This window comes from Chrysochloris asiatica, unplaced genomic scaffold, assembly GCF_000296735.1.
Source record: "Chrysochloris asiatica unplaced genomic scaffold, ChrAsi1.0 scaffold00163, whole genome shotgun sequence".
In the NCBI taxonomy this organism is placed as follows: domain Eukaryota; kingdom Metazoa; phylum Chordata; class Mammalia; order Afrosoricida; family Chrysochloridae; genus Chrysochloris; species Chrysochloris asiatica.
Genome location: NW_006408681.1, coordinates 2,305,048 through 2,332,607, shown reverse-complemented (window position 1 = coordinate 2,332,607; position 27,560 = coordinate 2,305,048).

Here is a 27,560-nt window from a genome sequence, read left to right as displayed (position 1 = left end):
GTAACCACTACGCTACCAACCACTTATAGCAACCCTTAAAAGGGGTTTCTGAGAAGTGGCTGGTGGGTTTGAACCACCAACTTTGCAGTTAGCAGTCCAGTGCTTATCTTACAGTGCCACACCAGGGCTCATCATAAGGGAGTTTTTGCTGTTGTTGTTGTTGTTAAGTGTTGTTGAGTTAGTTCTGACCCATAGAGACTCTGTATACGTGTTCCAAGAAGTGATTGGTGGGTTTGAACCACTGACCTTATGGTTCAATCTGACTTTACAGTCCAGAGCACTATCCTGCAGCACCACACCAGGACTCCTCATCAGAGAGTTGTTGTTGTTGCTAATAAGTGCTGTCGAGTCAGTTTCGACCTATTGTGACCCTCTATAGGGTTTCCGAGGAGTGACTAGTGAGCTAGAACCACTAACCATGCAGTTGAAACCTACTTTTCAGTCTAGTGCATTAACACACAGTGCCATACCAGGACTTCCAGGGAGTTGTTGTTGTTAAGTGCCATTGAGTCAGTTGTGACCCATAGCCAGAAACATGAAATTGAATGAAGAGAATATGTAGATCACACAGAGAATGTACTAGAGTGGATAAACCTATGCTTGGAAAATTCTGAAAGTTCTAGTCACTTGAGTATTCACAGTGCTCACTTATCTGGCGGTGGCTAGGAGAGTAACTCTCCCCTTCCCCATGTAAGATTTATTCCCTGTTGTGTAAGGAGGATTGGGAATAGGAAAGCTTGACCTGATTCAAATCCTACATTCTCTCTGACAAATTATTCTTACCCTTTGCCCATTCTTTTGAAAGTAAGGGATTCTGATGATGAAATAGAATTCTACCAACTTCTTTAGTCTGAAATTGATCAAACATGCAACCAAGATATATTGATAAGTACCAACGATTGGAATGCAAAGATTGGAAACAAAGAGGAATGATCAGTACATGGAAAATATGGCATTGGTGATAGTAACATTGCTGAAGATCACATGATAGAATTTTGTAAGATCAATGACTTTTTCATTGCAAATATGTTTTTAAAACAACATCGAATATGACTATACACATGGACCTTACCAGATAGAATACACAGAAATAAAATTGACTATATCTGTGGCAAGAGATGGTAGAAGAGCTCCATATCATCAGCTAAAACAAGGCCAGGGCCAGACTATGGAACAGACCATCAATTGCTCTTACGCAAATTCAGGCTGAAGCTGAAGAAAACTAAAACAAGTCTACGAGATCCAAAACATGAAAGACCTTAAATATATCCCACCTGAATTTGGTGATCATCTGAAGAATAGATTTGATGCATTGGACAATAAATACAGAAGATCAGAAGAGTTGGGGATGACATCAAAACATCATACAGGAAGAAAGCAAAAGGTCATTAAGAAGACAAAAAGAAGGAAAAGACCCAAATGGATGTCAGAAGAGACTCTGAAACTTGCTCTCTAGTATATAAAGATGTTAAAGCAAAAGGAAGAAGTGAGGAGGTACAAGAGCTGAACAGAATATTTCAAAGGTCAACTTCAGAAGACAAAGTGAAATATTATAATGAAATGTGCAAAGATCTGGAGTTAAAGAACCAAAAAGGAAGAACACACTCAGTATTTCTCAAGCTGAGGGAAACGAAGAAAAAATTGAAGCTTCAACTTGTGGTATTGAAAGATTCTATGGGCAACATATTGAATGATGCAGAAAGCATCCAAAGAAGATAGAAGGAGGAATACACAAAGCCACTGTACCAAAAAGAAATGGTTGATGTTTAGTCATTTAAAGAGATAGTTCTTGATCGCAAGAATGAATGATCCTGAAGAAAGAAGTTCAAGGTGCATTGAAGGCATTGGCAAGGAACAAGGCACCAGGAATTGATGCAATACAAATTGAAATTTCAACAAACTGACGAAGCACTGGAGGCACTCACTCATCTGTGCTAAGAAATTTGGAAGACAGCTACCTGACCAGTTGACTGGCAGTCATCCATAATTCTGCCCATTCCAAAGAGTGGTAACCAAATGGAATGCAAAATCATCTGACAATACCATTAATATCCCATGCAAGTAAATTTTTACTAGAGATAATCCAAAAACAGCTGTAACCACACATTGACAGAAAACTTCAGAGGTTCAATCCTGATTCAGAAGAGGACATGGAATGAGGGATATTTTTACTGATATCAGATGGATCTTAGCTGAAAGCAGAGAATACCAGAAAGATGTTTACTTGGGGTTTATTGACTATGCAAAGGCTTTCGATTGTGTGGACAACATTGCGAAGAACAAGTATTCCAGAACACTTTATTGTGCTTAAATGAGGAACCTGTACATGGACCAAGAGGCCGTTGTTCGAACAGAACAAGGGAACACTGAATGGTTTAAAATTAAGAAAGGTGTGTGCCAGGGTTGTATTCTTTCACCATACTTATTCAACCTGTATGCTGAACAAATAATCTGAGAAGTTGGATTATATGAAGAACACATGTGGCATCAGGTGTGGGGGAAGACTCATTAACAACCTGTGATATGCAGATGATACAACCTTGCTTGCTGAAAGCCAAGAGAACTTAAAATACTTGCTGATGAAGATCAAAGACCTTAGCCTTCGGGTATGAGTTGCATCTCAATGTAAAGAAAGCTAAAATTCTAGACACTGGACCAATACACAATATCCATATCAATGCGGAAAAGATTGAAGTTGTCAAAGACTTCATTTTGCTGGAGTCAACCATTAACACTCAGGGTAACAGCAGTTAAGAAATAAAACGAAGTGTTAAATTAGGCAAATCTGATGGACAAGACCTCTTAAAAGTATTGACGAGCTAAGATAAGATGTCAGTTTGAGGACTAAGGTGCGCCAAACCCAAGCCATGGTATTTTCAGTGACCTCATATGCATGCAAAAGTTGGACAGTGGTTAAGGAAGACTGTAGAATTGATGCATTTGACTTATGTTATTGGAGGAGAATATTTAAAGTGCCATGGGCTGCCAAAAGAACAAACAGATGTGTGTTAGAAGAAGTACAGCCAGAATGCTCCTTGGAAGCCAGGATGGCCAGACTTCATGTTTCATACTTCAGTTGTATTGTCAGGAAGGACCAGTCCCTGGAGAAGGTTATCATATTTAGTAAAGTGGAGGGTTGGGGAAAAGAGGAAGACCCAGTGAGATGAATTGGCACAGTGGCATCAGCAATGGTTTTAGGTGTAACAAAGATTGTGAGGTTGGCCCAGAATGGGGCAGTGTTTTGTTCTGTTGTGCACAGGGTCGCTATGAGTCAGTACCTACTCGATGGCACCTTAGAACAACAACTACAACCTGGTGTGGCACTGTAGGATAAGCAGCAGACTGCTAACCAGTTCAAACCCACCCAGCCTCTCCTCAGAAACCCTATACAGGGTTGCTATAAGTCAGAACTGGCTCAATGACACTTACGAACAACAGTAGGTGGGTGACTGATGGAGGGCACAGAGCCAACCTAGCTAAATCACAAGTCTAGTACCACTCCTGAGTGAGGACAGGTACACCTACTATTCTCTGCTTTGGGACTTACAACAACCTATTAAGTTACTTTGACTGATTCTCTATTCTGAGTGGACTTTTGATTTATTTCAGTTATTGTAAGGATGAGATTGTCAAAATTATTGAAGTCTCAGATGTCATAACTTAGGTCATTCTTTGCATGCATTATAATTTGATTTGGAATGTTTTCTTTTATAAATTTATTTAATTCTATTTGATTAAGCTATAAGCACAAGAATCCACCAATTATCACAAGTGATAAGAACTGCTAACAAAAGATGCTAAATGTTTCTTTATGAAGCTTTTAAAATAATCTTGGATAATAACATAAAATGGTGATTCTATGTCACAGGAATTTCTAAGGAAAAAAGTAATGGCCTTTGTCAGTGGCATGGTTACATGAACTAGTTTAACATTTGGTCACCTGAAAAAACTCTGACAGTTTATTGTGCAGATGTAAATTGTAATTGTCTACGGAAGAATCTTTCTGCATGGTAAACTTGTTATTGGAAATGTTGTTTTATTTCATAAGGGTTTTCTCCTTTTAGTCCTGGCACTATTTATTTGTATATTAAAGTAAACTAGTTGTTAAACATCACTCCTATCTTGAATTTCAACTAACCTTGGTATTGGCTTACAAGGCATTGTATTTACAAACAGTCTTTACATTTACAAACATTTATTTTCCATTCCAACAGCACAATCCAAATAGAATTCATAGTCCTTCTTTAAATTAGAAATAGTCTAGAGTTGGTATTTTTTTTATTATAATCACTGTTTTTATCAGTCATTTAACAATTGTCTGGTGTTGATTAATTTTCTGGCAGTGTTATGTTAATAAGATTTCAAGGAAGGGATAAGAAGTCAGCTCACATTTGTGGGTTTTGCTTAATTTTATTCACCAAAACGGTATTTATTTAATAACTGTGGAAATAAGCACAATTCAGGCTTTGCCATATTCCAGTTTAGTGCATAGCTAATGAGTAGATGGCATGCTTGTGGAAGAATAGGTTGGTAGAGCTATTCAGGGTGTGAGTTAAGGGGCTGAGATCTGACCTCATTAGAGTATGCGCAGTTTAGATCAAAGATGTTTCATGTCTACCACAGCATGACGTATCTTTGGGTGCTTGGGTGATGTGAATGAATGGGAAAGATTAAGAGTAGCTATACAATTTAAAATTTGTGGCAATCCTAATGCACATATGAAAACTCTCTTTTAAATGGAAAACAGTTTTACAAGGAATTTATTTCTAATTTCAGAGATACCATTTAGAATTGTTCCAATGACAGTAGTGTTTGGATTCTGTTGTATTGTGCTCTCTTCCATCATCCTCTTTTTAGTGTGATGTGATGGGGGAACATTACAAGTTTATTGGAATGGAGATTCCCATCATTCTATACCAGCAGTTGAGTTGTGCCTCGTGAGTGTTTTTGGGAGGTTCACATCAGAGAACAACCAGTTTTCTAAGTCTTAAAAGGTTCCGTCTGGATATTTCATACTTTGAGGGATAATATAGTCTTGATCAGAAAGGATTTGAAGACTTGAGTCGGCTACCTTTGTAACCAAGTGGCAGACATTGTTGCAGTGATTCGCTCTTCTGGAGTCTAGAAGGTCTTTGACATTCTGGGCACAAAATTGAGCCTAATACATTTAATGGGTTATTCAGAATTCTAGTAATCTTCCTTAGTTTTTAACAAATTTTCCTTTGTGAAACATTTGTAGCTTGGGATGGATAGTTAAAAAAAATGGTCTAATACTATGTTAGGTAGGTTCAGCTCATCATCTAATCATTTACTTTTGGATAAAAATTGAGAACTTGGTGTGACAAATTTTGAGAAAGTCTTGGCAACATATTGAAAATGTAAATATTCCAATAATAAATATAGACCCCTGCTTTATAAATTGTATAGCTATGTAAAGAGAAAAAGTAAGTGAGCTTTGTAGACTTTTCCTTCCTAATCCTCTTCAGGTGGTTTGCTGACTTGAGGAATGTACCTCTTAGTACATCTCGCTATGGGTACTCAGAAGGAACCTCTTTCGCTGATCTCCGCCTTTCTTCATGCATAAAAAATCAGGGTTCCTCCTGGGTTTATTTATAACTTATTATTGTTAGCTCTCCTAGAGTTGGCCCTCATGTAACTGTAAGCAATGAGATCAGACTTTTGTGATCCTTTAGGGTTTTCTTTGCCTGATATTCCTAGTTTCTCTTAATCTGGAAGCTCCCTTTAGACATATTTGCCATCATAGCAGTATGCAAGTCTCCTCTGATGGATGGTGATTATTCTAGTAGAAGACTATTGATCGGGACTAGAAGTGCATCTTTGCATGGAAGGTGAGAATTGGAATGGTGTTTCTGAGATGTGAGTGACCCATTGGCTTGATTCTCAATTTCTCTTTGTTCAGTCTTTCTTTGCTCTTTCTGTTAGGGTCTAAGGTGGTTATAAACTTTGGGACTTATAACCTCTGTTTATAGATGTAGACAGTAGTAATTGATTAGTACTTATCTATTGATTAAGAAGTACCCTAGTCTTGGTCACAGAGTGGTCATCTTTGTCTAGAATGAAAATCTGCCCCCACTTTCACAGAATTTTCTTTTTTCTAAGTTTGTTTTTCATGTCTTTTGCATGACTGAAATTTCAGTCTAACAGCCAATATATTAAAATCAATTTTTCAGTTCTTTGCAGATATGTAAGGACAAAAATGGGACAGGGATGAGTCTTGTCTTTGGGGTCAGAACGTTCAAGGTTGGGAGATATACTGTCTGTTCAGTTTTAATTGGGAGGGCATTCTTTTGATGGTGTTTGGTGGAAATGCCAAATTGTGAGAACTGAAAGATAGTTACAAGGAGAGCTTAAATACTGGCCAGAGAGAAACTAGCCCTTGTATTGACTTGGAGGAGGTTAGCTGAGACAGTGGAATAAATGAAGACTGCATTGAGCTCAAGAGTAGTGATTGGGAGCAGGTCAGGTAGATGCAAAATCTAGAGATCGAGAACCGTGGAGCTGTCCTTTGGGGGCCTTTTGGCAGGGATGGATACATCTTATTGGGCAGGAATGATCTTTTAAAAAGGGCCATACCAACCAAGACATGATAAAAGAGTAGATTCATAAATTGTATTCTTAAGCAGGCAGAGGACATAAGTGATATATATTAGATGAGTTACTTAATAGACGTGTAAGAAAAGTTGTCCATTTCTTTCAAAGTCCTCTCATTACAAACTACAGTTGCTAGTGGGAAAGTGATGACATTTCTTCTCTCTTCTCTCTTTGACTCTGTCCTCTCCTTCACTGTAGTAGAGCTGCTGACAATTTGAAATGTCAGCAGAAGGCTGAAAGGGAATGCTTCAGAGTTTGATAATCATCAAAAACTCTGGGTGGCACAAAGAGGTGCTCTTTTATGGAGGAACCAGCTATGATGGTTTTGGGATAATTCAATTTCTCTAATTTTCTCTTTTAAGAGTCCCTTTCTCAGAAGTCGTAGTTCTTCCCTGCAATAGAAATGTATTTAATACATATAGGATTGATATAAATAGAAAATCACCATTTGGCAAGTACCACATCAGTGATGGTGGTCAGCAAGACTCATCAATGGATTCTGAAATTAGTGGGTAAAATCATGAAGAGAAACAAATATTTCCATAGCTGCAACGTATCTAACCACAATATATTTTTAAGTTAATAAGGGATAATTGTACTTTCATATTGTAGAACCTGAAAATACCACCTAAACTAAATGACCAAGGTTAATATCACCAGCAATGAAATATATCATTATCATATATATCTTGATGTGATACAGAAGCTTAGAAATCATGTCTATGATATTATTTCTTCAAATGCATGACTGAATTAATCATGAGGAGACATTGTTGTTGTTGTTAAGTGCCATCGAGTTGATTCTGACCCACTGCAACCCTGTATAGGGTTTCCAAGGAGTAGCTGGTGAGCTTGAACCACTGTTCTTGCAGTTCAAATGACTTTGCAGTCTGGTGCATTAGCCCACAGCGCCACACCAGGACTAGAACCTTTCCATACAACATTATATATATATACAAAATTTGAGAAATTCCACAAAAACAGTTTCAAATATCAAGGTCATGGAAGACAAAGAAAGGCTGAAGAACTATCATAGACTAGAAGAGATTAAGGAGGTATGACAAATAAATGCAATGTGGGTTCTCAAAATGAATTCTGAACTAGAAAAAGTACATAAATGGGACAATTAGCAAATATGAAATAGCCTTGAGGATTAGAACAAATAGTATAATGATGGTAGTGTGCTATGGAGTTGGGTTTCTGAGGCTATAAATCTTTATGGGAGCAAATTTACAGAAAATTACTTCCATAAAGATTTGCAGAACGCCTCATCTTTCTCCCATGGAACAGCTAGTAGTTTTGAACTGCTGACCTGTAGGTTAGCAGCCTGACTTGTAATCACTGTGCTATCAGAGCTCCTTATTAGTGTTAATTTCCTGTAATTGTAACATGGTTTTGAGAGATACTAAGATCTGTGAAAGTTGTGTGAAGGGTAGATAGGAACACTTTACCAAAATTTTGAACTCTTTTTTGTAAATTTAAAATTATCAAAAGAAAAACCTTTTTTAGAGCAAAAATATCAGTTTAAGGCATAAGGTGTGCCTGAGCCAAACCATAGTATTTCTCATCGCCTCATATGCATGTGGAAGTTGGACTATGAGTAAGGAAGACCTAAAAGAATTGATGCATTCGAATTATGATGTTGGATGAGAATATTACAAGTTACATGGTTGCCAGAAGAGCAAACCAATCTGTGTTGGAAGAAGTACAGCCAGAATGCCCCTTAGAAGTCAGGATGGCAGACATAGTCTTTCACACTTCAGACATATTAGGAGGACCAGTCCCTGGAGAACGACATTATGCTTAGTAAAGTGGAGGGTCAGTGAAAAACAGGAGAACCCCCAAGGAGCTGGATTGGCAGAGTGGCAGCAGCAATGGGCTGAAGTATAGCGATGACTGTGAGATTAGCTCAGGACCAGGCAGTGTTTCCTTCTGTACTGCATGAGGTTGCTGTGAGTGTACTGATTGGATGGCACTGAACAACATTAGCTCCCTCATGACTCTGTTTCTGTCCACCTTCTCTCTCTAACACACACTCCCTTTACCATTCTAAGGAAATAAAAGCTTATGATGATGGACTTCCCTTTGAAATTGCCATTTGGTTTGAATATTCAGACTAAATATTTTAGCTTTTCAAAGCAATTACTACCCTATCACCACTGTTAAAAAATCTGAATGCTTAGGAAAACATAAAAAAATTAATGTAATCATATATTTATTATAAATAGAAAAGATTTAGACTGGGCAGTAGCAACCCAAACATATTTAGAAGTCTCTTGGAACAGCAAATCGTGAAAGCGGGTTACGTAGGTTATTGCTGCAGTGGATTAAATATTGGGCTGCTAGCCAGAAGGTCAAGGAGCTCTGGTAGTGTAGTGGTTACGACTCGGGCTGCGAACCTTAAGGTCAGTGGTTCGAAACTACCAGCCGCTCCGCGGGAGAAAGATGAGGCTTTCTACTCCCGTAAAGATTTACACCCTCAGAACCCCTGTACAGGGTCGCTATGGGTCGGAACCGACTCGACGTCACTTAACAACAACAACAACAAGCCAGAAGGTCACAGTCTAAACCCACCAGCTGCTCCGTGAGAGTAACATGAGTCAGTCTACTTCCATAAAGAATTATATTCATGGAAACTATAGGGTCTTGATGACTGAATCAACTGGTGGACAATAGGTTTGGATTATATTAGTTTCTTAGGAAACAGCATCAGAACATATTCAGGATTCTAGGTGATTGGAGAAACAGAATCACTAAGGTCAAGCCATATATTTTCTAGTCACACTCTGGGGTTCCTGCTCCTCAGAACTGACTACTATTGCTGTTAAGTGCCTTCAAGTTGACTCCCAGTCTCAGTGACCTGTATAGGATTTCTGAGTAGTGGTTTGAACCACCAGCCTTGAGATGAACAGTCCTGTGTGTTTCCTACAGCACCACACCAGGACTCTGGGACTTCCTGTGGTGATCCTTTCAAAGAGAGTCTCATTGATTTAAGTAGAAGAGTGCTTACTATGAAGTTACTGTGAAATTTCACTTACTGTGAAATTTAAGCTTTGGAACCCTTCACCCTTACCAGTCCTCCGTCCACGGTCCCTATACTTAATTTTGAATTCATATTTTTATTTATTATTTTTTTGTTAAAGAGGCTCTCCAAAATGGTATAAGCTTCAGGCTCTACAGTATTTGAATGGGAATGGGAATATTTTGTCTGAAACAGTCACATAAAAGACAACACAGTGTATATATGGATTCAAATTCTAAACAGCAATAAAGAAAACAATATTGAGTTAAAGCTGGACCAGAATATATCAAAAGGTTCCTTTGATTTAATTGGTTCAGTACCTAGGTAGTTAAAAATAAAACCAATTAGTCATCACTTCAATAAGGAAACAATCAATGTAGATATAAGCATCCTTGTAAGAAGATATATAGTTAGAAGATGAGTTTTGTCTCATCCCAAAGAGCTCACTTAGGACACTTGTAAACGCCACTGCTTAGAAACTGACTTGAAATTGCAACTATAAACACCAGCTTAATATTTGCACCCTCCACCCCCACCCCAGGCCACCCATTCATCCCACTTCATTATATCTAGAAGATAAGCTCACAACTCAAGGTCCTTCAGCCTTAGATTTTAGAGAGCCAGACCCCACAAGAAGTGGCACATTATTCATATGTAGAAATCTGTGTTAAATAAAGTAGTGGACCTAGCCAAGGAGCATGAAATCCTGAGTTGGTGCTGACAGCCCCTCATCCCTGTCACTTATTAATTTTATTTCCTTCTCCGCCTTGTGTCATAGCTTAAAAATTATTTAAACACAGGTTTTCATAGTCTGTGATATAACTCCTTAAAACCTTCAAGAACACATGGGAGTTAATGATCTCCTTCTTTGTGAATGGTTTAAATTTAGTTGATTCTTATGGAAATTTGATCTTCAGTTTTTGTTTTTTTTTTTTTCCATCAGAGTTTTAGCCAGCTGTAAACCTAGCTATTCTGGGAGTCCTGGTGTGGTGCTGTAGGATAAGCATTGGACTGCTAACCACAAGGTCAGTGGTTTAAACCCACCAGCCTTTCCTCAGAAACCTTACACAGGATTGCTATGGGTCTGAGCAGACTAAATGGCACTTAACAAGTACAAACCCAGCTATTCTAATGCTGAATCTACAATGTGCCTTCCTCCCCCTCCCCCCTCACTTCTGAAATCAAGATTAGAACAACAAAAGAAGAAATTTAGTATTCTTTTTGAAGTTACCCTCTGATCTTCTGATTTTTGCAGCCTTTTTTTTTTCCTTCAAAGTTTTAATTTCCTTCTCTTTCTTTTACAGGTTGTTTGAATATCATTATTTCCGGTGAAATGGTTTAATTCTCTAAATTGCATTAGATGGGAATAAAATATGCTAAATGGATTGCTGTTACAATGGAACTTTCATTTGAAAATGGTTTCTTTTATTTTTCTTAATGACATATCTACCAAAAGTTGTTGTTGCTAAGCGCCTTGGAGTTGGAATTGAGTCAGTTCTGACTCACAGTGACCCTTGGGGTTCAAACTGAATTTTCGTCCAGTGCATTCCCAGGACTCCGTTTACCATATATTGTTATGTACCATGGAGTTGTTTCTGACTCTTTGTGACCCTGAACAGAGTTTCTGAAGCTATAAATCTTTACGGGAGCAGTAAGCCTTATCTTTCTCCCGTGGAACAGCTGGTAGTTTCGAACTGCTGACCCTGAGGTTAGCAGCCCAATTTGTAACCACTATGCTACCAGAGCTCCTTACCATTCAGCAGTGTTATTTTTGATGTTTTCATTGTGGTTAAGGAACTACTCAGTGGTGTGACAGTGAGTGAAATCAGAGATATGAATAGCATTCTTAAGGAGACTGGCTATGAAGTTGGTTGTGGGAACTGAAACATACTCACTACAGAAGTTCCTTTAAAATGTGCCTGAGTGGACCCACCTGACAAAACACCAGCATTATGTTATCGAGAACTCAGTAGTCACAAAAGCCTTATGTGAGTTAATCCCAGGTAACCTGACACGTGAAACAGCCTACTGGCCATAAATGATACAGGAGAGTTGATTTCATTGACTTCAGATTCCATTAGACTTAGGATCTTAAACATGTTCAACAAACGTATGCCCTTTTCATCCTTATCTAATGTCTGTTACATGTGTGGTGACCCCTCCCCCAAGTTGGTTGTCACTCTACAGAAGAAATAAAATAGCAGCAGACCCAGGTTCGGGCTGTTTTATTTTATGGAGATGCTAAAAGGCATCTTACTTCATATTGATCATACCAGGGAGCTAGCCAAGTGTGGTGTTAATTGGGTCCTCTGGAATGCTAAACCCCTGGGACAGAAAGCTTTTTAATAAGGTGGGGAAAACCCCACACAGACTGCTTGAAAATAAAATCCAGGAGTCCTGGAGATCCCAGTTGCTGGTGATATGGCTGGCTCATTTTGTGCACAGTTGTTTATTTCAATTATCTTGTTTTATGTTGTTTTCCCTTGCCCCCTCTCCTACAAAGCTGTGAAGTCTTGTTTTGAAAACCGCTGCTGCCCCAGAGTGCACCAGCTTGGCTGCTCTGTCCTCATTGTTCTAATGCTCATTCCATATGTGGGTCACATCCTAGAGCTCTCCATCCCCCCACCCCCCTTGTCCCTCCTAGCATCCTGCTTTCCCTTCCCTGTCCAGGAATGCTCATTCATTCTCTCACACAGACACACAGGCGCACACATATGCACATGTACACGTACACTTTTCTCTTCTTCACGCACAGAGGTAGATTCTATGAGGAGCTTGCAGTCGGAGCCATTTAAACTTTTAAAAGCTGGTTGCTGTGCATTTAGTTTATGGCAAAGACCACTTCACCTTCCTGAAAGTAATTATTCTATTCCTCTCCCCCTATTCCCATTCCCAGCCTTTGCTCTTTTCCCCCTCTTTTTCCAGGACAAAGGTTTTTAAGAAACTAAAATTGCTGCTTCCTTCAGCCCTTTCTTGTTACCGTGGTAGCGGGTATCTCAGACAGTGAAGGATGGAGCCAGCAGGCTGGAGTTTTTATGCACAGTTCTTTGGGGACTGCAGGAGGAGTCCACTGAGAAATGTGCATTGCAAGCATGCCTGCTGAGTTTATTAGGCTGGTTATCTGTCACTTATTCTGACTAAGAGGTAAGGGTTTCTGTAAAATTTGTTGCTGTAAAGAATTGGTGAATTGTTCTATTTCTAAAGTGTTCAACTAATTGGCTCTTGAGGGAAGGTTGGAAGGAGAGTTACTTCTTCATGTCTGTAGTTTATCCTGTTAGGTCTTTTCCAGGTTTTTTTTGAATATCTGAAGGAAAAATAATTCTGGCAATCATATGGCTATTGATGGAATATCAATTTACTTTTTTTTATTTTTTAAAAAAGCAAACACTTTTGATTCCATGCTGTTTCTTTCTTTTCATTTAAAACTTTTCATTTACCAGTGAAGAGATGTTGTGTAGCCAACATTTTCTGTAAACTTGGGAACAGGAGTTGTGATCTTATTCAAAGTATTCTCATTCAGCAGATTGCATTTTATCCCAATAGAAAATCACAGTACATTTTAGTCATCAGAGTGAGGGATTGTTAAAGGGAATAGTAAGTACCATTTACATTGCTTGGCCACTTACTGCTGCATGGGTAAATATATGCTAATAAATATAAATGACTAATTATGCCTCTTGTTTTCTGTGTGCTTAGAGTAAAATTTTTTGCATCTGTCAAGAATTCAGATATGATTTGAACCATAGGCAAAAAAGTCTTAAATAATAATAAGATCTGTAAGAAAAGGACATTCCTTTTCAAGGAAAAGTTTGTTAACTGATTTCTTTGAAGTAATTGAAACTGAAATGTCAGGAGCCTACCAACCCTGGGTAAAACTGACATTTGGTTAAAAACAATTTCAATTACTCATCTCCAAGGAAACCATACCACTAGAAATTAACAACTAAAAATTTCACTGGAAAAAGGAAAAAAGATTGCCCCTTAATTTCTTAAGCGCTGGTGATTTATGAGGACCCTTTGTTAGTGGTGGTGTGCCGTGGAATCAGTTCTGACTATGTACAGGGTTTCCAAAGCTGTAAATCTTTATGGGAGCAGAAAGCCTCATCTTTCTCCCACGGAATGGTTTCTTGTCACATTAATTTTATAGACATAAATGAAGGAAAGCTGTAAATTTGCATATGCAATTTAAGTAAACATATTTTATATACTACATTATATAATTTGTTCCAAAGAGTATGTGGTAAATGTTTCCCTCAAAAGAACATGTTGATATATGTACGCAAATAATTCAGCGATAATAGCAAAACAAACTGGGTTTGCTTAGTGTTGTTGCTGTTAAGTGCCATCGAGTGTATCGCGACCCATAGCGACCCTGTGTAGGGTTTCCAAGGAGCAGTTGGTGAGCTTGAACTGCTGACCGTGCAGTTCAAAAGACTTTGCAGTCTGACACATTAATCCAAAGTACCACACTAGGACTCCCAGTTTAGACTTTGAAAATTCCCTGCATGGTACAAATGGTTAGCTTAACCGTTAACCAAAAGATTGCAGGCTCTGCCCAGAGTCACCTTGGAAAAAAGGTCTGGTGATCTACTTCCCAAAAAATCAACCATTGGAAGGAAACACTATGGAATGTATTTTTAGTGTCACACACATGGATTTGCCATGTTACAAGGTGTTTCACAGATACATCATTAGATCCTAGCCATTGCATGTGTTACATTGTGTGTATGTACCAAAGTTTGTTTATGCATTCTTCTATTGATGACCATTTAGGCTGTCTCTATCCTTTTGTCATTGTGAATAGTGCTGTGAGAAATATCGGTGTGTGTGTGTGTGTGTGTGTGTGTGTGTGTGTGTGTGTATCCGCTCATGTCCTGGCTCTTATATTTATGGATATATATTCACTAGCAGGATTGCTGGGTCACACAGTATTTTCCTTTCCAACTTTCTCTCCACAGCCTCTTCAACATTAGTTGTTTTCTGTTTTTTTGTACTTTGCTACTAATGCTGGGGTGAAATGATATCTCATAATGAGCTCTGGTAGCGTAGTGGTTACGAATCGGGCTGCGAACCTTAAGGTCAGCGGTTCGAAACTACCAGCCGCTCCGCGGGAGAAAGATGAGGCTTTCTACTCCCGTAAAGATTTACACCCTCGGAAACCCTGTACAGGGTCGCTATGGGTCGGACCCGACTCGATGGCACTCAACAACAACAATGGCTAAGGCACTATAGTAGCGTAGTGGTTATGAATCGGGCTGCGAACCTCACGGTTAACAGTTTGAAACTACCAGCTGTTCTGCGGGAGAAAGACGAGGCTTTCTGCTACCATAAAGATTTACAGCCTCAGAAACCCTGTATGGGGTCACTATGAGTAGGAATCAACTCCACGGCGCATAACAACAACAACAAATGGCTAAGGATTGTGAACATTCTGTTTGTTGGCTGCCTGGATTTCTTCCATAGCGAGGTGCCTGTTCAGGTCCTCTGACCATTTATTAATTGCCAAACCCAGACTCTTGCAGCAGTGGACCCCAGGTGGGATGCAGGCAGGGAGGTAGAGGACATAGCTCTGGGTCCCAGGCTTTGTCTGTTGGACAGGAGGGCAGTGCTTCCTGCTCTTCTTCCCTCCCATTTGGTTCCTCTCACACTGCTCCCAGTTCCTCCATTTTCCCGTGGCAGCACTAACTGGAAGAGGGTTCCCATGAGGTTGTGTTTTTAATTATGATTTGGGAGGCAGTTTATAGGGCAAATTTGTTTCCATTCAACAATTTATACACACTTTATTTTGTAACATTAATTGTAATCTCTCACTCTAACAACACTCTTCCATTTTAGTCTCTGAATCCCCTCATCCATTTTCCTCCTTTCTACCTTCTGAACTTAATTTTGGGACAGATGCTGCCCCTTTGGTCTCCTATGATTGATCTCAGGAGTACCTTCCTCCCTTAACGTTTTAATATTGTGTTTGCACAAAGTATAAATCACACGTCTTATAGACTTTATTGTGTAAGTTAAGTAATGCATTCCTTGAGTTACTTTTGTAGCAGCAATACTAGTAACACCACTCTTTGAAATTATTTTTGTAGATATATACCAAGTAGAGTACCTTAGTCATGTTTGGTTAATTTGTTAATTTTCATATCTCTATCATGATGTGTTGCCATAAGCACTGGACCTCAGGGTCAGTTTGAATGACAAAATTAATTGTTCAAACTCACTGGCTCCTCCTCAGAAACTCATACCCAACTCAGTGGTACTTAAAAATAGCAACAATAAATCATGAACCTCAAAATGATCTAATGAAGAGAGCCCAGAACACTGAAAACATCCTTTCTTTTCATATGCATATTTGAAGTTAGATTTTTCTCTTAAATTGAACTAGTAGGAGAGTTCTTTTTGGGTGATAAAAACCATGTGCTTCCCAAACTAATTTCTAAAGTACCTAGATGCATACTACATATCAGATGAGAAGGTACTATATCAATGGATTTATAGTTGGTCTGGAATCCTGGCGTGGTGCTGTGGGTTAATATACCAGACTGCAAAGCTGTTTGCACTGCAAGGTCAGCAGTTCAAGCTCACCAGTCATTCCTCAGAAACCCTATACAGGGACGCTATGGGTCGGAATCGACTCAACGGCACTTAACAACAACAACATAGTTGGTCTACCACCTAAAAACTTGTTTTCCTTACCGCATTTTTCTTCCTTTCTGATGCTGTAAGGACAAAAACATGAAAAGAAACCTTTACCAAGATGCTGAGTTAATTGATATTATATGTAATTCAAGGCTTGGATTAGAACGTTGTTGTTAGGTGCCATTGAATCAGCTCTGGCTCATAGTGACTGCAAACAAGACAGAAGGAAACCCTGCCTAGTCCTGCATTGTCTTCATGATCCTTTTTATATTTGATCCCATCGGTGTAGTCACTGATATCAGTCCATCTCCTTGGGAATCGTCCCCCTTTTCACAGACCCTCTATTTTACCAAGCATATTGTTTTGTTTTTCTTTCAGAGATTGGTACCTTTTGATAACACGTCCAAAGTATGTGAGATGAAATCTCGTCATTCGTGCTTCTAATGACCATTCTGGCTGTACTTCTTCTAAGACAGACTTGTTGGTTCTTCTGGAAGTCCATGGTACTTTTATTATTATTTGCCAGCACCGTAGTTAAACTGCATCAATTCTTCTTAGTTCTTCCTTACTTATTGTCCAACTTCCATATGCATATTAGGCAATTGAAAAGATCATAACTTGGGTCAAAATGACACCTTGACTCCTTAATAATTTAAAGAGGTCTTTTTTTAAAAAAACAACAACTTTACTGTGAATTGAGTGAATGTTTACAGAGTAGATCATCAGTTTCACGCTCAACAAATCATATACTTTGCTTCATTGTATGGTTGCAATCCCCGCCATGCACCAACAGCCAACAGCATTTACCTCTATTCACTGCAAACACTGAATTCTACCTTGTGTGACCCCACCACCTCCACCTTTCCTCTGCCAACCTCCCTCTGGTTGTATATTGCTTGCCCTGTCACCCTGTCAACGCATGTTTACCCTCTAGAGTATATGTCATTTCTTCCTCCCACCAAAACCATCATAATTTTTTTTCTTTCCTGTACAAAAACAAAAAAAAAAGGAAAAAAATCAAGAAAACCACTCCCCTCCACTCCCTTTTTTTTCCTTTGATGTACAAAAACAAAGCAAACAGACAAAAAACAAAACAAAACACACACAGGGATAATATAATCTTTGAAACAACCACAGGGCATATTCTGTAAGCCAGTCTTCTAGCTGCTAGCATACAGCCTTACCCTTTCCATGAGTCTAGAGTCCTCAGTTGCTCTGTCTCTCCATGCCATTACCTCTGCCTCCATCTCTGGTATCACTGCTTCTCTGCTTAGGGTCCCATGTTCTGCTCATGCTCTTCTCTCTTGATGGTCCTAGGGTCCTCACCTCCTGGAATGCAAGATTAACTACTTGTCCCTTTTTGTTATATAACCTCTACCTTTACAGTTGTGACTATTGCAATTTTGCAGCAGATCTGACCTGTGCAATTTGTGGTTTAATTTTTAACTGCTGCTTCTATGAGTGGTGTTTGTGGATCCAAGTAAAATGAAATCCTTAACAACTTAAATCTTCTCTCCATTTATCATGATATTGTTTACTGGTCTATTTGTAACAATTTTTGTTTGCTTTACACTGAATTGTAATCCATACTGAATGCTGTATTCTTTGATCTTCATCAGCAAATGCTTCAAGTCCTTTTGGCTTCCAGTAAGCAACTTTGTGGCATCTATAGATTGCATGCTGGAAATGAGTGTTCCTCCAATCCTGATGTCACATTCTTCTGCATATATTCCAGATGCTTTGATTATTTGTTCAGTACCCTGATTAAATATGGTGGAATGAAATAACTCTGATAACACACCTTTCCTGATTAGCCATGCAGTACCTGCTTGATCTGTTCTAATGACTATCTCTTATTCTACATACAGATTCCACAAGAGCACAATTATGTGCTCTGGAATTCACATTCTTTACAGTGTTATCCATAGTTTGTTGTGATCCAGAAGGTCGTAACACCTTCCTGGCATTTTTTGTTTTCAGCCAAGATCCATCTGGTGTTAGCAATGATACCCCTTGTTCCACATCCTCTTCGGATCGAGCTTGATTTTCTCACAGCTCCTGTGCTGTACCATTGCAACTGCTTCAGCAAATTTGCTTGTAGTTGATGTTAATGATATTGTTTTATAATTTCTGCATTCTGTAGGATCGCCTTTCTTTGGAATGGATCAAATACGGATCTCTTTTAATCAGTTGGCCAGGTAACTGTCTTCTAAATTTCTTGGCAAGCACTAGCGAGCGCTTCTGCTGCTGTACCATTTTGTTGAAACATTTCTACTGTTTTCCATAAAATCCTGGTGCCTTACCTTTTGCTAGTGCCTTCATTGCAGATTGACTTTTTTCTTCAATACTGTTGGTTCTTAATTATATGAAACCTCTTGAAATGGTTGAACATTGAACAATTCTTTTTGGTGCAATGACTCTGTGTATTTCTTTTGATGTGTCCTACAATGATCAGTATTTTGCCTATAAAATCCCTTAATTTTACAAATTAAGACTTGAATATTTTCTAAAGGTTTGTTTTTTCTTTCTCGCCAGCTGGAGAAATGCTGAGCACGTTGCATTCTTCCCTTTCATTTAAAAAAAAAAAAAAATTCAGATCTTTGCATATTTCATTTGTCTTCTTGAGTTGCTTTTTGAAATTTTCTGTTTAGCTGTTTACTTCACCATTTCTTTCATTTGCATTCACTATTCTACATTCAACAGCAAATTTCAGAGTATCTTCTGATATCCCATATAGTCTTTTCATACTTGCCTATCTTTCTAATGACCTTTTGCTTTACTCATGTACGATGTACTTGATGTCATCCCACAGCTCCTCTGGTCTTTTGGCCATTAGCGTTCAATGCATGAAATCTCTTCTTGAGATGATCTCTAAATTCAGGTGGGATATATTCAAGGTCTGAATATATCCTTACCACTGGACCAATAAACAACATTCTTATCGACGGAGAAGTGATTGAAGTTGTCAAGGACTTCATTCTTCTTGGATCAACTATCAACATTCGTGGAAGCAGTAGTCAAGAGATCAGATGATGTATTGCATTAGGCAAATCTGCTGCACAAGACCTTTTTAAAAGTGTTGAAGAGCAAAGATGTCACCTCGAGGACTAAGGTACGCCTGACCCAAGGCATGGTATTTTCAATAACCTCATATGGATGCGAAAGCTGGATAGTGAATAAGGAAGATCGTAGAAGAATTGATGCCTTTGAATTGTGGTGTTGGAGAAGAATACTGAAAGTGCCATGGGCTGTCAAAAGAACCAATAGATCTGTTTTGAAAGAAGTGCAGCCAGAGTGCTCCTTGGAGGCCAAGATGGGTAAACTTTGTCTCATACTTTGGACATATTGTCTGGAGGGAACAGTCGCTAGAGAAGAATGTCATGCTGGGTAAGATGGTGGGTCAGAGAAAAAGAGGAAGACCCCCAACGAGATGGCTTGGCCAGGTAGCATCATTGATGGTGTCAAGTGTGGCAGCGGTAGTGAGGTTGGCCCAGGATCGGACATTGTTTTGTTCTGCTGTGCATGGGGTCACTATGAGTCGGTTCTGACTCGATGGCTCCTGACAACAACAACATATTCAAGGTCATGGATTTTGATTCTAATGGATTTGTTTTAATTTTCTTCATCTTAATCCTTAATTTGCATTTGAGCAATTGATGTTCCACAGCTGTTCCCTGGCCTTGCTTTGGGAGATAATATTGTGTCCCTCCATTATCTCTTCCCACAGATGTAATCACTGTGATTCCTGTGTATTTTGTCTGGTGAGGTTTACGTATCTATTCACATTTTATGTTCTGGTGTAAGGAGCTCTGGTAGCATAGTGGTTACAAGTCAGGCTGCTAGCCTCAAGGTCAGCAGTTTGAAACTACCAGCCGTTCCATGGGAGAAAAATGAGGCTTTGTGCTCCAGTAAAGATTTACAGCCTCAGAAGTCCTATGCAGTGTCACTCTGAGTCGGAACTGACTCCATGGTACACCACCACTCTGTTCTTGTGTGGCACTTTAGGATAAAGCACTGGACCAACAGTCAGTTTGAACCACAAGGTCATCAGATCAAATCTACCAGCTGCTCCTCAAAAACCCTGTATAGGGTTGCTATGAATTGGAACTGGCTTAACAACAGCAATGATGTTGAAAAAGTTATTTGCAATGAAGGAGTCACTGGTCTTGCAAAATTCTATCATCTGATCTCCGTTGTCATTTCTATCATCAAGTCCCTATTCTTCAACTACTGATCCTGCTTCTTTGTTTCCAACTTTTGCATTTGAATAACGATTAATTAACAGTGCCTCTTGATTACCTTTTGATCAATTTTAGACTAAAGTTGGTAGAACTATTCAGTTTCTTCATCACTGGTTTTAGTGGCTGGTGCATAAATTTGAATAATGGTGATATTAACTGGTATTCCTTATAGACAAATAAATATTATCCTATTACAGTCAGCATTGTACTTCAAGATAAATCTTGAAAAGAATTTTGAACATAAATGTAACACGATTTTTATTGAATTTTTCATTCTCTGCATAGTAAACCATGTGATTGTTTCAAAATGGCCAATACTTGTCCATTGTGGTTCACTAATGGCCAGGATCTTGATCTTCTTGTGTTCCATTTCAATTTTGATGAAGTCCATTTTTCCTGGATTAATACTTCAGACATTCCATCATTCGCTTATGAATGGATATCTGCATCTGTTTCTTCTCATTTTGAGTTGTGCCCCATCAGCAAATGATGGTCCCCAAAGTGTGGCTCCATCTATATCATTAGGGTCAACTCTACTTTGAAGAGGCAGCTTTTCCCCAGTTATGTTTTGAGTACCTTCCAATTTGAGGATTCCTCGCTAGGCACAATATCACACAATGTTCTGTTGCTATTCATAAAGCTTTCAGGAGCTAATCTCTTTGAAGTAAACTGCTTATTCCTTCTTCCTAGTCTGCTCTTAGTCTGCAAGCTCCACCATAGCTGATCTTGCTGAGTTTTGAAACACCTGTGGCATAGCATAGCTTCCAACATCACAAACAGGCAAGCCATCATGGTATGACTGATTACTTGGGTTAATTTGAATAGGTGATCTTTATATCATTCCCATATTCCTGATCTTTGAATTTTAATCTTGATTTGTTTTTGGGTGTTAATAGTTCTCAGTAAAAGTCAATTCTACAGTAACACTTGTTTTGAAAATGTGAATTTGTTCCAAAGCAATTGATTTATTAGGGAAGATATTGAGCTTAGAACAAAGGTTGCATTTGCTTATGCGTGATTTCCTCCACAAAACAGATTAAGTAAATGCACAAAACTCTACCTAGATGAATCATGCCATGTAGGAGTACCCAACACTCACATGAACACATCTCAAACATCTACCGGATCCTGTAATTCACTGGAGTTTTATGAGCTCCACCCAGCCACATGTGTTGTTTTAACTTTCTGTCAGATTTCAGGTAAGCCTCCCCACTGGTCCCTTTATACTTGCGCCAGAATTTATAGGGTGAGCCCTTCCAACACCCACTTCTACATCTAAATCTAGGCCTGTATTTGAGATAAAGTGCCAAACTTATTTTGCTATTTATGCATTTTGTAAACATTTAACATGTGTAAAAACTGAGCTACCATCTATCTATATTGTTGTTGTTGATGTTAAGTGCCCTTGGGTTAGTTTCGACTCATAGTGACCTGGTATGGGATATCTGAGGAGGAGCAGCCGGTGAGTTTGAATGGCTGACCTCAAGGTTCAAACCAAGCTTGTGGTTGACCATCTGTATTAGTTTCCTGCTTTTTAAAATAATGTGTTACGGACATCTTTTTTAGTATTGTGCTCATCCTCATTTTTCTCTGCAAGCCCTGTGGTTATTATTGTGTGATTTTGCATAGCATGGTGATTTGTAGGCATGTGTTCTATCTTGTTATACCAAATTGTAATGGATTTGAGTGAAACACAATCCTTAGTGGCCAGATGCAGAGGACATTTAGCCTTAATATTGTTTGCTGAGAATGTGGTCAAGAGCATGCTTTTCCTTATCTTGCATTTTTTCCGGGTATAATTTTGATTTTTTTTTTTTTTTTTGCCAGCTTAAGACCTCAGAGACAGTTATTTGACATTTTTAAAAGTGAAGAATACTAAAAAATGACTATATATTTGATCTAGTCCTGGAAATAAGAGTTTTGTGATTTAGGCTAATTAATCATTAAAGTTATTAATTAGTAATTCACTAATTAATTATTAAAGTGATGTTTAACAAATTTGAAGGATTTAGGAAGATTCCCATTGTTAACATTTATCAAACAAATCACTAAGCTTGTTTTCATTGTAGGAAAAAGGAAAAATACTCATCTGTTTTGGTAGAAGGAAAAGGGGATTTTAATCTTTAGAAGTGGTGGGAGAGGTAAATATACAATGTGGGATTTATTCATTTGTAATGGCTGTTTTTTTGTGTGTTTATGAATTGGAGTTTGGGTTTTGTTTCTAATGCTGGCTTTTGATCACAATATGCTACATCCTGGTACTGAGCTGGGTATCTTTTTGACACTTCCCATTGGATTAATGTGTAGCTAGCCGCTGAACTTGCCCTCTAGAACCACAGAATTTCTCTAGGGGATGGAACATGACTGGGTTGCCATTTGGAGCTGCGAGTTAGGACCATGGAGTTGCATTTGGCTTCTGGCTCTGTTGTCTGTCAGGTTCCATCTCCTAGGTCCCTTCTCCCAGATGTGGAATGAAACAGTTTTCCCACTCCTTCACTAAAATGGTTTTCCTTAAAAGTGGAACCATCTGAAAGCTTCTCGGACATGTCTGCGGTAGTTAGGACAGGTCGGCTAACCAGGCTGTGAACTCACACACTAGTTAGCTACCACTGTGTCTTGAGTTATTAAGTGCCTTCTAGTCCGTTTCAACTCATATGAACCCTGTATAGGGTTTCCAAGGAAAAGCTGGTGACCTTGAATCGCTGACCTTGCTGTTCAAATCGACCTTGCAGTCTAAAGCTTTACACATGCTTAAATTGCAGTTATTCTTAAGCTTGCAGTCTAACTGTTAGCTTTTGTTAATTTCTGGTTTAAGAGAGGAAACACAGAAAAGTTGATATTGGAATACAATACATTTATGAAGAACACAGCAGTAATAATCCTTTTAATAATCATGAGATTGTCTTGAACAGATTCTTAAATTGAGTTGTTGAGGGCTCCTTTATAGTACATCAAGTGCTAGAACTTTATAACACAGTGACAGTTCTGTGTAATTTGACTATTTAGAAATTAAGAACTATTTATGCCCATTCTACGATTATCTGCCAAGACATTTTACAAATTGAAACATGAAATGAGGAAAATTACAAAAAAATAATTAAGGTGTTTTTCAGATCGTCATGTAAACCTTCCAAATATCAGTTCGCAAAGTTAGTTTTTGCTGATTATTGACACAATATTGGGTGGATAAATCTTAAAGTACATTTTGAAAATATGTTCTTGATCCTAAGATAAAACCGGATACAATGTTTTAAATTTTAATTGTTAATAAATCATAAGTGTTCTTGTGTAACAAATTTAAAGTAAACTTATCAGCACATATTATTAAATGTGGAAAGGTTGATATTTATCTTCATACATAATGAATATTATTAAAATTATATTAAATGAACTTTATGATAAAATCTTTAATAATGTATTGATCTCAAGTGAAATGCTTTGCTTTAAATCTCTTATAGTATGCAAAAATGATGAAATGATTAAAAGATTTCCTAAGGGGTTTCCGGTAATTATACAATGTGGAGAAAAAAGGCATTTCCAAGTGAAAAATGAGTAAAAACTCATAAAAATGAGTTAGCCTGGGAGACCACCAGGGATTCTAGAGTCTACAATTCTCTGTTATGTCTTAAACAAAGTTGAATTGGAACTACAATGATGGCTAGGAAGAAGAGACTTAGTTCTGACCCATAGTTGTTCCTGAGTATAGTAGAAGGAAACACTGCCCCTTCCTGCGCCATCCTCATTTTAAGCTCATAGTTGTTGGCTGTTGTGGCAATCCATCTTGTTGGAGGCCTTCCTCTTTTTCATTGACTCTCCATTTTACCAAACATGATGCCCAGCTCTAAGGACTAGTCCTTCCTAGCTATATGTGCAAAGCATTAGAGATGTAATCTTGTTATCATCTCTTCTAAGGAACAATCTAGCTGACTTACAAAATAGATTTGTTCTTTCTGGTAGTCCACAGTACTTTCAGTATTATTTGCCAACACAATAATTCCAATGCATCAGTTCTCTGGTTTTCTTATTGTTACCTTTTCTTCCTCAGAAATGTCTTCTGGCTCTGCATCTTGGTCATTTGTTTGGGCCGTTCTCTCTTGTTTCTTCTTGTGAGCTAAAATTGCCTATTGTCTCCAGCGCATTGTGATTGTCATATTTGTAAAAACAAACAGTTCAGTTGTTGGGCCTGGAGGGGAGAAATCTCCAGGGAGTTCCTACAATTCAAGGAACTCACAAGATGGTTGTGGAAGGAATGTGATAGCAGAGTTCATGGCCCTTGATGGAATTCTCATTGGCCTTGATGTTTTCTGTGTTGAGGGCACTCAGTTGTCTTGGGGGCCATTGATGGAGCAGGTTTCCATGTCTGTTAGTACCACAGGGAAGCTGGGAGCAGGGTGAGTGGTTAAATGCTGCTCTGGTGACTCCATGGGCTTTATAGGTCAAACCCACCTGAATCTAGGCACCAAAGTGGCATACCAGATAGTGCAGCTTGCCCCTACCTCACAGTGGCATGGCTTCTAATCATGTGGCTCTGAAGTCCCAGAGAGCAGGGTTTATGCTGTGGGCTAGATGAGGGTGGGAGCTGGCCACACTTCTGGTCACCAGGGAAGCATGGGGGAAAGGAAGAAATCACACTTTTTTTTGTTGCCTGCATGAATCTGCTTTGTCAGGCCTCCCTCGCCAAATTTGCTCACAAGACGGTCAAAACTTGTCTGGTCAGCCCTTCACCAGTCAGTCACCCTCTCTTGCCATCCCTGATTGGCCTCTGCCACCAGCAAACACTCCATCCACCTCTCTAACATTTCTTCTGAAGTCCAGGGTGCCAGAATTGTCATCAGTGTCTGTTTTATTTTGTGTCATGTGTCTTTTTAGAAGAGGGTCTGTGTAGTGCATCAGCCTAGTCTTCCGTTTAGCTGTGAGTCTTCCTCTAACTTCTTCAGTGCTTCCTGGACCATTCAATATTTTGCCCATAGAACGTTTCAGTATTGCCTCTTGAGGGTGAATTTATTTTCAATTCTTTCAGTTTCAGGAATGCTGATTGTGTTCTTCCCTTTTGGTTTTTGACTCCAGACCTAATAGATTATTTAGGAAATATAAAGAAGTCACTTCATTTTGCAGCTCATTAAATGTGAGGGGGCTTCAAAGTTTGTGAAAAAATGGTATAACACAATGAAATGTTTCCATGGACTTTTTGAAGTTCCTTCTTATAAAACCCAAAGCCAAACACTTTGCCATAAAATTGATCCTGACTTTCAGTGACCCTACAGGACAGAGAAGAACTAACTGCCCTGTAAGGTTTCCAAGGCTATCATCTTGATGGAAACTGACTGGCACATAATTTCCTGTAGAGAAGTTAGTGGGTTTAAACCACTAACCTTTCAGTTAAAAATTGAGTGCTTAACCATTGTACATGAAAACCCCTTTCAATAAGTTTAAAAGGTGTCAGAGTTAGAGGTTTCATTTCCAGAACACAATCTGTGTCCCAAGATAACATGGATGTTGGCAATAGTATAACTGTTGGGAGTTGAAGATAGATAGATATGGTTAACCATATTTTATCAGTTGCTTTGATTAAAAAAAATACTAATCTGAATGCCTGTTTTTCTATTGACAATGCTTCTCTTAATATCATGCCAGAAATATATCCCCAGCTATCCATGCTTAACAAGTTAAATTGGAGATGGTTTGTCTCTTGAATACTTCACATTTAAGTGACTCGGTTAGTCTTGGCAAATTACACAACCAAATTGCCGATCTATTTTCTATTGTCTATGCAAAATTAGCTGAAAAAAAAATCTATACAAAAATAAATCACTGCTAGAATTGCATGGGGCCCATATTCTCTTTGTGTTAAGCGGGGGGAAAAGCTTTATATCACACAGTTAACTCTAGTCTGAGCATAGATCTACGGTGACAGAGCTGTGTGGGGCCTCTATGCTGCTGAACACTGAACTGAGTGAGACTATTGAATAGTCATTGTAGTTTTCAAGTAAAAGCTCCCCACATTCCAGTCTTTCTCCATTCTGGAGCCAAGCTCCTTGGGAAAAGGGAGAACCATGGTTTAATTTGAACAAAGAAACAATTAACCAGTAATCTTAGGGCATATGGAACTTATTGGCTGTGCCACCAAGGATGTGGCAAATGAGGAATTTGCGGCCTAAGACTGATGATTCTCAATCTTGACATGGTATTAGACTCATTACAATGTGGCTGAAATTCTAGAGTATCCTGCATACTCAGGGTTATTGGTAAGAATTATTTGGAGTACAGTCATCAGGATGACAGAAAAAGAAAATGAAATGAATAAGGAAAGAGAAAGAGAGAAAGAAAAACTAAGAAATCCAGGAACACACACATTTACAATGCTTACTCTTCTCCTCCAGATGTGGGGCCATGGACATTCATGTAAATTCACCCTCTCCTGTATTTCTTTGTTTTAAGAAATGTAAAGGTTAAATTTTTTTTAATAAATGGAAAGTTTCAACTTTGCCTCTTACAATGGAGTGATCTCAGATAAAGATTTCACTTGAAAGCTGGATGATTTGGTTGCTTGAACCAATAAGCATCTGAAAGGAGGGTTTCCTCATGTGTTGGCTAAGGTAACCTTACAGAAAGCCATAGGACTAGGTTGGTGGAGAGAAGAGATTGTTCTTTGAAAATTCAAAGAGCAGAAGGTTCTGAGCTGAAAAATAAATAATTAAAGCTGGACTCTCAGGCTGTGCTTGCATTTAAGACCTTCTTTGCTGAGTTGGAGTGAAGTCTGGGTATGGTAAGTGTTGTACTGTGCCTACTTCATGGTTGTCAGTAAATGTGTCCTTGTTGTTGTTAAGTGTTGTTGAGTCAATTCGGACTCATAGCAACCCTGTCTAGGGTTTCTGAGGAGCAGCAGGTGAGCTTGAACCATCGACCTTGCGGTTCAAACTGACTTTGCAGTCGAGCGCATTAATTCACAGCGCCACACCAGGACTCTAAATGTGTGATCCAGACTAAATAGTAATGCCTTACACCTTTTTCATTCTCACAACATGTTCAAAGGCTTTTTCTGCCTTAAA